This window comes from Macrotis lagotis, chromosome 4, assembly GCF_037893015.1.
Source record: "Macrotis lagotis isolate mMagLag1 chromosome 4, bilby.v1.9.chrom.fasta, whole genome shotgun sequence".
NCBI lineage: Eukaryota > Metazoa > Chordata > Mammalia > Peramelemorphia > Peramelidae > Macrotis > Macrotis lagotis.
The window spans coordinates 9,877,974-9,888,409 of record NC_133661.1 but is presented as its reverse complement, the minus strand read 5'-3'; the positions used below and the strand labels follow the sequence as shown (position 1 = coordinate 9,888,409).

At 45.1% G+C, this 10,436-nt stretch overlaps 1 pseudogene; it reads right to left on the bottom strand.

Annotated features, from left to right (window-relative positions):
* Nucleotides 1-4,121: 4,121 nt before the first annotated feature.
* Nucleotides 4,122-5,006, bottom strand: LOC141522964 (small ribosomal subunit protein uS2 pseudogene; annotated as a pseudogene).
* Between the last annotated feature and the right edge of the window lie 5,430 nt (nucleotides 5,007-10,436).

The window sequence follows — 10,436 nt, the reverse complement described above, 5'->3', positions numbered from 1 at the left end:
GAGTTAGTGATGTTAAGTAACAGGTTTGACCCCACAGGGAGCAAGGATGTGAGGCAGGAATTGAAGTAAAGTCTTCTTGACTCGACAGATATCACATTCTGTTTCCTAGACAGGCCCTGCCTCCTAGACTGGCTGCTCCCCATTCCCTGACCTTTAGCCAGGCTTTTCTGTTCACTGTCCAGGCCCAGACCCTAACACCCCAGCATGGCAGTCAGGCCAGCCAGCCTTCCACTAGCTGCTGGATACCAGACCTGTGGTTGATCTGCAGGGGAGCTCAAACCCAACACCTTAGGTCCTCCCTGATGCCAACAGGTTCCAGGTCCCCTTTTCCTTTCCCCAGGTAGAGCAAATAGTCATAGTGGCAGCTCATGGCAGCCCCAGATGGACTCCTTTTCATTGTGGCCTGGATAGCAGAAGGAAACCAGACCCCGGGAGAAGCCCACCAAGCTGGTGGCTGAGGCGGGCAGCCACTGCCTCCTTTCTGCTCCCTGATGGTGGTCCCTTTCCAATCGGGAGGGGGTTTCCTTGGTAACAAAGTTTTTATTCATTCCCTCCTCTCAAGTCTCCTTTCCTCCTTACTGCCTAGAATGCTAAAGATTGTTTATTAACCAGCCTTGCAACTTCCAGGAATTTTCTTTTTTAAACTTGGCTTCTTGCCAAAGTTTCTTAAAGGAATTAAGCCATACTCCTCTCCCCTCCCCTCCTTTCCCATCCCCCATATTTCCCCTCCCCTCCTCCCCTCTTCTTTTCCCTTGCCCTGCCTTAAATGTTTTAAAATGCATCTGAAGAACATAGAAACATCCTTCAGACCAAGTTCATTCTACACTAAATGCGATTAATTCCTACTATATTCAAAGCTCTTTAAGAAGTCCCATTTTATGTATTGCACCTCCCCTACCTTTTCTCTTCTCTTCAGTCACTTGACCACCCTCCTAGGCTAGGTCCCCAGGGCCAGAGAATTGTAGCTTGGCAGCAGCAAGGTGGATGGACAGACCCACAGACAGACAGGTGCTGTTGTTATAGTTGAGTCTGACCTGCTGTGACTCTTTTTGGGGTGTTTGTGTGTGAGAGATCCTTGGCAAAGATACTGGCATGGTTTGCCATTTTCTTCTCCATCTCATTTTACAGTTGAGGAAACTGAGACAAACAGGGTGAAGTGACTTGCCCAGGGTCACAGAGTGACTAAGTGACCAGGGCACGATCTGGACCCAGGAAGATGAGTGCTCTGTCCATCACACTCACTAACAGCCCCAATCAGCAAGACTCGAGTTCAAACTGAACCTTAGACTGCACGGCTGCTCCTCACTGAGTTAGGATGTCTGGCCCTCGCTCTCAGCATCAGTTTCACCATATGTAAATGGAGGAAATCATTATACTATTGATAAAAGGTAGGAACAGATGATTTTGAAGATGTAACAGAAAGCCAGACTCACTGTTGATGGAGTCATGAATTGGTCTGGTCCAGCCATTCCACAAAGCAGGGAATTATGGGAAGAAAGTGACTCAGATGTCCATCCTTTCCAGATATGTCAAAATATTAACATGATGAATTGTATTAAATACATATATATATATATATATATATATATACTTCATTTTATACTTGAGGGTATATATGTGTGGCATGTATGTATGTTCACATGCATGTATGCATTATACACAGATGCACACACACTCACTTGATTCTCCAAATAACCTTGGCATATTATAGATAAATCAGTTTTCACACACCTTCAGGAATAATATAAAATCACTTATTATTAGTTTGTTGATTTCTTCCGGTACAAGAATTTGCTTGTTCTGGGTTTGCTCAAGACTCCTTTTTGGAGAGAGGATGTATGAAGGCTGGTTTTATGGAAGCTGCTTTCAAAATGAAATCAGAGACAAACTGCCCAGTAAGTAGATCTGAATTGCAAACAAGTCAACAAAGAGAACCACCATCATGGCTGCCATGGCACCAGAGGAGAGTAGAAGGTAGTTCCAAAGGGTGCCTGGGCAAGCTGGGCAATGGGGGCTCACTGGGGTTATATTTCACATGCACTTAATCAGCCCAAATGATACATAACAGAAGCTCAATGTCCTAAGGCTTTCCTACTTCTCTTGATACGCTGAAAAGCTCACACTTGTTAAGGTTATGATTAAAAATCATTTCTATCAAGTTTCAATGATGCTGGATGGGATTTCTAATCCTAGGATATTGGAATTCCTATGAATTCCTGGTGGATCTGAAGCTTCCCTGAATCCCCTGGTCAAAAATGACTTGGCTTTCTTGACCTTCCAATAACACTTTGCATTCCTCTTATGGGCAGCAAGGTGGCTCAGTGAGCAGGGAATTAGCTGTATGACCCTGGCAAGTCACTTCACCCCGTTTACCTCAGTCTTCTCATCTGTAATATGAAGTGGAGAAGAAAACGGCAAACCACTCCAGTATCTTTGCCAAGAAAACCACAAGTGGGGTCACGAAGAGTCAGACTTGATTGAAACAACAGAACAATTCCTCCCATGCACTTTTCCATATCACCAAAGGTTTAGAAAGCGTTAAACTTAGAGTATTTCATTGATCCTCACTATAATCCTGGGAAGCAGGTGCCATTAATATGCCCATTGTAGCGATGAAGAAACTGAGTCTAAAATATGGGTAGCCCAGACTCAGACAGCTAGGAAGAATGAAGTGGGAGTTGGATTCATCTTTTGATTCTAGCATCAATGCTATCTCTGCTACAATACCAGCTGATCAGGGAAAGTCGTCTACAAGTAAGTTTGTGTCTTACCCTTCTGCCAGAGTGGAGGCTTCCTGAAGGCAGGGACCCATATACCTAAACTTTGTACTTCTCCCAGAGCATTGCCCAGTGCTTTATACAGGTCCAACCAATGCTGACTGAGTGAATAAATGAACGATCTGACAGTGTCACAGATTCTTAGATCTGCTAGGAAATCTGGAGATCACCTATTTGAACACTCTCATTTTTATTTTTTGTTTTTATTTATTTATTTATTTATTTTTAGGCTTTTGCAAGGCAAACATGGTTAAGTGGCTTGCCCAAGGCCACACAGCTAGGTCATTATTAAGTGTCTGAGACCGGATTTGAACCCAGGTACTCCTGACTCCAGGGCCGGTGCTTTATCCACTACGCCACCTAGCCACCCCAACACTCTCGTTTTTAGAAGAGGAAATTCAGGGACAACTTTGTCCAACATCTGATGGGCATCAGGGTAAATGAGAAGCGTATGGACTTAATTTGAGAGTTCTAGGCTCTGTTCTGAAGGTATTTTTGGAAAGCATGATCTTTTCCTGATTCATCTTGCTCTAGAACAGAGGCCGCCATAAAATTCCCCTTTTCTCATCTCTGATGTGAGGGTGGAGGTGGGGACCATACAGTTGACTCCTCTGTGGGTCTGATGGTCAATAAGACACCAATGGCTGAGGATGCCAGTGAGTTTTTTGGCTGCTTTAAGAGAGGTGTGGTTTCAAGGATTATGGGGGTGATCAACTCCATCTCCTCTGGACCACAACTCCCAACTGGGGTGTTGGCTTCAGTTCAGTGTAGAAGAATGGTGATCGGGGGAGGAAGGACCTGAAGTCCCTGTCATCTGAGGAATAGTTGAAGGAAGTCTATTTGTTTAGCCAGGAGAAGGGCATAGAGAGCTTGGGGATGACTTTCACAATGTATTTGAAAGATTGACATGTAGCAGAGAGATTAGTCATGTTTTCTTTAGCCTCCGTGGGGAGAACCAGGAGCCATGGGTGGTCATTTCAGAGGGATTTGGGCTTGATGTTTGGGAAGACTTCCAATTTGAATTGTTCCAAAGTGGGATGAACTCCTCAGAAACTAGTGAGTCCCCAAGCAAAATCCACCAAGCAAAAACTGAAGAATCAATTGTTGTCTAGACCTGGGTTGGTCCAGATGCTCCTGGGGATCTGGCCAAGGCAGGGATTCTGGGGTATGGCATTCAGAGCCTTCCTGTCCAAAGCAGCATCTCCAAACTTCAAATCTTCATAGCAATTGCCAGCATCTGGGTCGGATAGGACTTCTAAGCTTTAACTTTTTTTTTTGGTTAAGAAACCAATGTTTATTTTCCATCAGCATTTTTCCAACACTATTAGAGCATCTGGGTAAAACTTAGGACCATTCTGTGGTAGTTCCTACCCATTCAGTGGCCTGAGCAGTAGGAGCTGCAGACCAGTCCTCAGTAGCCGGCTGAGCACTCCAGTCTTCAGTAGGGAACTGCTGAATGGGCACAGATGGCACCTGGACGCCCTCAGACCAATCAGCCACCTCTGGCTGAGCAGCAGTGAATTCTGGGGCAGGTGCGGTCCATTCATCCTGAAATTCCTCCTTTGTCACTGCCTTCTCAGCTGTGGCCTGCTCTTCCTTTTCAATCTCTTCTGGATCTCTGTAGAAGTAAAGATCAGGCATGACTTCCCATGGGTGCTCACGGGAGATGGTACCACACATCTGCAGGACTTCTCAGGCCAGCATCCACCACATCAGACCCACTGAGTGAGCTCCCTTGTTGTTACATGGAATGGCAATGTCCACATAGTGAAGTGGGGAGTCTGTGTTGCACAGTACAATGGTTGGAAGGTTAACATATGATGCTTCAGTCAAAGGCTGATGATCTGCACAAGGATCAGTGACCACCAAGAGGCGAGGCTCCCTGAAAGCTGCCTGGATCTGGTTAGTGAAGGTGCCTGGGGTGAAGCGTCCAGCAATAGGTGTGGCGCCAGTGGCAGCAGCAAATTTCAGAACAGCTCTCTGGCCAGTGTTCCTGGATGAGATGACACTAACATCAGCTGGATTTTCAATGGCAACAATGGCATGAGCTGCCAGCAGAAGCTTTTCCCAAGTTCTCTTCAAATTAATGATATAGATGCCGTCACTCTTCCTTTTGTATATATACTGTTCCATCTGGAAGTCCAAATTGGTGCCACCCAAATGGATGCCTGCAGTGAGGAATTTGAAGATATCCTCCTTCATCTGCAAGACATCCAGGGCTCCGGACATTGTGAAAGTTTCCCTTGAAAGTTATGATGGAAACCGTGAACAACGCCATATGGGACCCCTCTTCTGGGCAGCGCGGAAAGAGCTTTAACTTTTTTTTTTATCTGCAAAATGGGAGTAATAATATTTTTATTAAGGAATTCAAAAAGTTAAGAGGAAGGTACTTTCTAAACCTTGAGGTGATGTGGGAATAGGCAGATCCCTTAACCTCCCTGGGCCAGTTTCCTCATCTGTAAAGTAAAAGGTTTGAACCTCATGGTCTCTGAGGTTCTTTTAGCTCTAGCTTGATTAACCCATGGTCCTAAGTCACTGGTAAATGAATTATTCTCTATAATATACTTGGGATTTATGTGTGCATGTGAGGATATCCTGGTGGCATAAAATGGGGGGGGTAAGCAAATGAGTCATTACAAAATGATAGACACATATTTGAAAGAGGGATGGGATCCTCCAAAAGGGTCTTAAGATACCAGTGGCCCCTGAGCTATGTTTTGAAGGAGCCACACCTCCAATAAAGACTAATGATGCTCCCTCTGTTTTCTGGGGGAGGAGGAATGTTCCATTCCAGGTTTTTGTCAAACCTGAATCAGTGGATGGGAAGGGTCTTTATGGAGTTTGACTGTGCCTCCTCCTTGCAGCTCATTGAAGGATTCCTTGAAGACAAAGATGTTTGAGATGTATTTTGAAAATTCTTTTACCATTCCCTTGGTAGTCTGATGACCATTACCCTGATTGGCTTAAACAGGAAGTCTGTTAGGATGTCTGGAAGGGGGATGGAGGCTGGGGGGGGGAGGGGTTGTCCTGTCCAAACAACCTGCCTGAGAATCCTTTCCAGCTTGGTTCCTAGGTAACACATGGGATTTATGTGTGCATGTGAGGATATCCTGGTGGGATAAAATGGGGGGTAAGCATGTGTCTACACTGATCCAATTAATGAGCTAATTGGACTCGACTTCCTTTTTGAAGATATAGATACCCCCATAGGGAAGGATCTTTGCTTGGAAGGTTTAGGATGAAGATGAATGAGAGAAGCGTCATTTCCAGGACCGTATGGGAAAATGGATGAGAGATGGAGTGAGGAACCAAGGGAACCAAGCATATTCCCCTCCTCATAAATTCTTGATTTTCCATGGCCACAGCTATTATCTTTGAGAACACTTTTCTAGAGTTCTATTGTTTTGCTTTCAAGAAAAATCAGAAATTGGAGCTCCCACTAACAACAAAACCCTCCTAGTAAACAGATAAAAATCCTCATATGCAAAGCGGTAAACTCCAGATGATGTGACACTTGTTTGTAAATAGCAGGTGTATTATTCTGAACGAACTAGCAAGGGTTTCCTTACTTCTACTTCCTTTCCAGGGCTTCTGCATATTTTAAAGAAGTTCATTTCCATTCAACATCAATAAAGCACTCATTCCAAGCTAGAAGCTGTTCTGGATGCTGTGGGGGGTTAAAGAGAGTCCCGCCTGCCTTCAGGAAGGTCCCATGCCCCTAGGAAGAGGCCATTCTCCACCCAAAAGACCCCATTCCCAATAGGAGGTTTCAGGTAGTGTCCCTCTTATGGTTCATCAGTTGGTTCTTCAACCCTGGGAGACTGTGCATCTCCCATATCTGTAGTTGTGGGAGAAGATGAGCACCCACAGAAGGAGAGCCCCCAAGGGCCTCACAGGGATATTGACGACACTTGTTTAATTCTCTTTGTACAACTCTTGATGTTTTTGGATGGAGCATCTCAACTGAAGAAAGGTTGAAGTGCTTTCTCATCTTTGTTTTGGGAGCCTGGGACTTCCACATGTTGACAACTCATTTGGTGACTGGGGTGGGGGGGAGAATTGCCATGATTTGTTTGCTTGTTTGGTCCTTCCTTCCTTCCTTCCTTCCTTCCTTCCTTCCTTCCTTCCTTCCTTCCTTCCTTCCTTCCTTCCTTCCTTCCATCCTTCCTTGCTGTCTCTCTCTTTCTCTTTCTTTCTTTTCTTTCTTTCTCTCTCTCCCTTCCTTCCTTTCTTCCTTTCTTTGTTTCTTCTCTTCTTTCTTTGTTTCTTTGTTTCTTTCTTCCTTCTCTCTCTCTCTTTCCTTCTTTCTTTTCTTTTCTCCAATGCTGCTTTTTGTATAAAAGATTCAATGATACAAACAGTCCTCTGAAAAGTTCAGTTCCATCAAATCTAATATATACTTTCATGTCTATTCATACACATACATATACATATTTTTAAAAAAACTATATGGGTATCAGTGAGTGATCATGGCGGATCTTATGAGGCTCCTATGAACTTCAGAGACTCCTTGAGCTTAGGGAGAAGTTGTCTGACTTCTTGAGGAAGACAGAGAAAGACCCCATGTTCCAGAAAGAGGAAGTCCTTGTTGGGTGGCACTGTGGCACTCCAGTGAAGTTCTGGGATTCTTCATGGTGGTTATCTCTGATGAGAGGCCAACCTATCAAGTACTTTGTTAAATGGCAGCTTTATGGCTGGCATTCAATGCAGAGACAAGCCCCTGCTTACAAGGAGACTACATTCTCTGAGTAACAAATGCACACACACACACACACACACACACACACACACACACACACACACACACTAGCTTCAAAGCCCTTCATGCAAAGCGGCCTCCTGGCCCCTGCCCCTTCCCTCCAGGGAACTGAGAGGGATGAACCTGGTTAATTCTTCAAGACTTCATCAGGTCCCAGATTTCCTCCCAGGACAGTAACCCAGCCATGCAGCCCAACAATCCTTAGCACAAAGGGAGATAAGGAGCTCACCTAAAAGACAGTGAGCCGTGACCCCCGGAGAGACATTCTCCTTACAGGTTAAGAAGCAAACACAGTCTTTTGCTCCTGACTGGAGTCACAAAGCCCAGATTAATCTCCAAGAGGACAAGGCACCTGACCCCCAAGGGGAGAATCAGAATTTCTCCCCTCCTTGGCTCATGATTTCCCCCACATGCTGCCCCACCCCAGGTTACAACACTAGGAGAAAACAAAGGTCACATCTAGTATCTCCCTAAAAGATATCAATAGAGTCATTCTAGAATAGGTCCAGAGTAGATATCAAGTATCGAATAGTTATATTCCTTTACAAAAGACAAATTTAAAACCTTGTATTAACAAAGACTTAAAACATGATGTTGATGATGGTGATGGTGATGATGATGATGATGATGATGATGATGTTTGTCCTTTGTTTTTGAAGAAGATCATGACATCAAGGTAGTGATGCCATGACAGCAAGTGAATCAGATTTGAGTGAGGGGGGCCTGTGCTAAGTCTCCAGCCTCACTTTTTTCCTCCAGAGTCATCTGGGTCCAGAGGCCAGGGATGAATTAGGATGACTGGAGATGACCCAGAATTTGAGGCAAACAAGGTGAAGTGACTTGCCCAAGGTCACCCAGTGAGTGTCAACAGCAGCAACACTTAAAACAGAAAAAGAATCCATCACATCTATTAAAGGCAGTAAGTATATAGAGTTCTGTGTTCTAATCCTCTCTCTACAAGTCACTTAATCTTTGTTTGCCTCGGTTCCCTCATGTGTAAAAGGAGCTTCCTAGCTTTCAGGTTTATTGTTCGAATCAAATGAGATGCCCCATTTCAAGTGCTTTATGCCCTAGAGGAGCCAGCTATGATGATAATTACTATTATTTAAAATAGCGTCACATAATTCATTATATTTGCAAAGCTGAAGCTGTCCTCTTGCGCTCCCACTGCTGGACACATGCATTGTTCTGCAGATAAACCTCCTAAGACTATTTTTGCACAGATGGGCCTTCCTCCCTCCTTCACCCTGCTTAACCCTCACAGTCAGTGAGATCCCTGAGGCAAAGGGGCTGAGAAGTCTTGAAGTTCAATGCGTTTTTCACATATATCTTAAAGCTGTTGTCAGAAAAATGCAGAAAAATGAGTTTATTCCTGCTTCCACCTTGGAAATGTCCAGGCAGGAGTGACCCTGGCAAACTGGATCCAAGGTTGAAGGCAGGAAGAAGGAAGTTCAGGGGCTCGTGGGGCAGGTTGCAGGCTTTGAGGCAGCTAGGTGCCAGAGTGGCTTGAACCCTGGGCCTGGAGTCAGGAAGACTTGTCTTCCTAAGTTCCAATTTGGCCTCAGACATTTACTATGTCATCCTGAGCAAGTTCATTCTGCTTGCCTCAGTTTCTTCATCTGTCAAATGAGTTGAAGAAGGAAATGGCAAACCACTCCAGTGTCTGTCAAGAAAACCCCAAAGGGAGTCACGGAGACTTGGGCATGCCTTAGCACCAACGATAACAACAAATGCTTTGGGAAGACTAATCCAGTGTAGGAATAGGAGAGAATTTGGTGAGCTTAGAGAGAGTAAGAGAGAAAAGGGAGGGATTTTTGCAATGAACTTTGAGGTCCCATGACCTTGGAGGGTGACATCAGGAATTCTGATACCAAGAACAAATTCAGGGAGTAGAGGTAGGGAAGTAGAGGGGCTGGTCCAACTGTGGGTTCAATCAAGGCTGGGGGAGTCAGCCACCCTCCACCATCTTGCCATCTGACTAGCATTCCCCACCTTTTACCACTTCTGCCTCTTACTCTGCACACACTAAACAAGTGAACACTACAACTATTCCTGTGACTTACCATGCCCATGCTAACATTTCCTTTCTTGGCCACCAACACCCACCATGTGTTGTGCCCTCTATTAGAATGGAAGCTCTGTGAGGGCAAGGGGGGGGGCTTGGTTTTGTATTTGAATTTGTAATTGTAGAGCTAAGCACAAACCTTGAATAAGTATTGTTTTACTTGTTCATGGTAGTCTGGGAAGGAGAGGCTAGAGAGGCAGCTGCCAGGGGGAGCTTCTTTGGTCCCTTCTTTCCCTGTCATGTCTGGGACATGGTCACTCTTTCCCCACCCTAGCTGAGGCATGGGTTTACTTCTGGAGAGCTGAGGGTCTGGCTCATGGCTTAGAAGGTGAGACTCATGGGAAATGCATAAGGAGCTTCAGTTTCCTAGCCTGGAGAGGGCATGGGCATGAAGTGGTTTAAGAGGTTTCCCAGGATAGACTTGTCTCAAGCATTCGGGTTGAGGTTGTCTGAGCTACCTCATGAGGCATGGAGCATAGGCAAGCTTATGTCCATTTTACAGAAGGGAGAGCCATGGCACAGAGAAGTCATTTTCCCCAGGTCACAACACCAGCATGGCGGCACCAGGATTTCCACCCGGTTCTTCTGATTCAAGCCCTCACATCAGACTGCATCTGTCATGAACACTTGTTGAAATCTCCTGGAAAACTGAAAGGAGTCCTTGGTCTCTCCAGAAGAGTGGTCCAGATGACCCTCACTGTTTAGGATGGAGACCTTATGAATCACAGATCAGAGATTTAGGGTAGGAAGTGGCTCTCCAGTCCAACTCCCTCATCTTCTGGAGGAAGAAAATGAGGCTCAGCAAGGGACATGGGTTTGCCAAAGGTCACAAAAC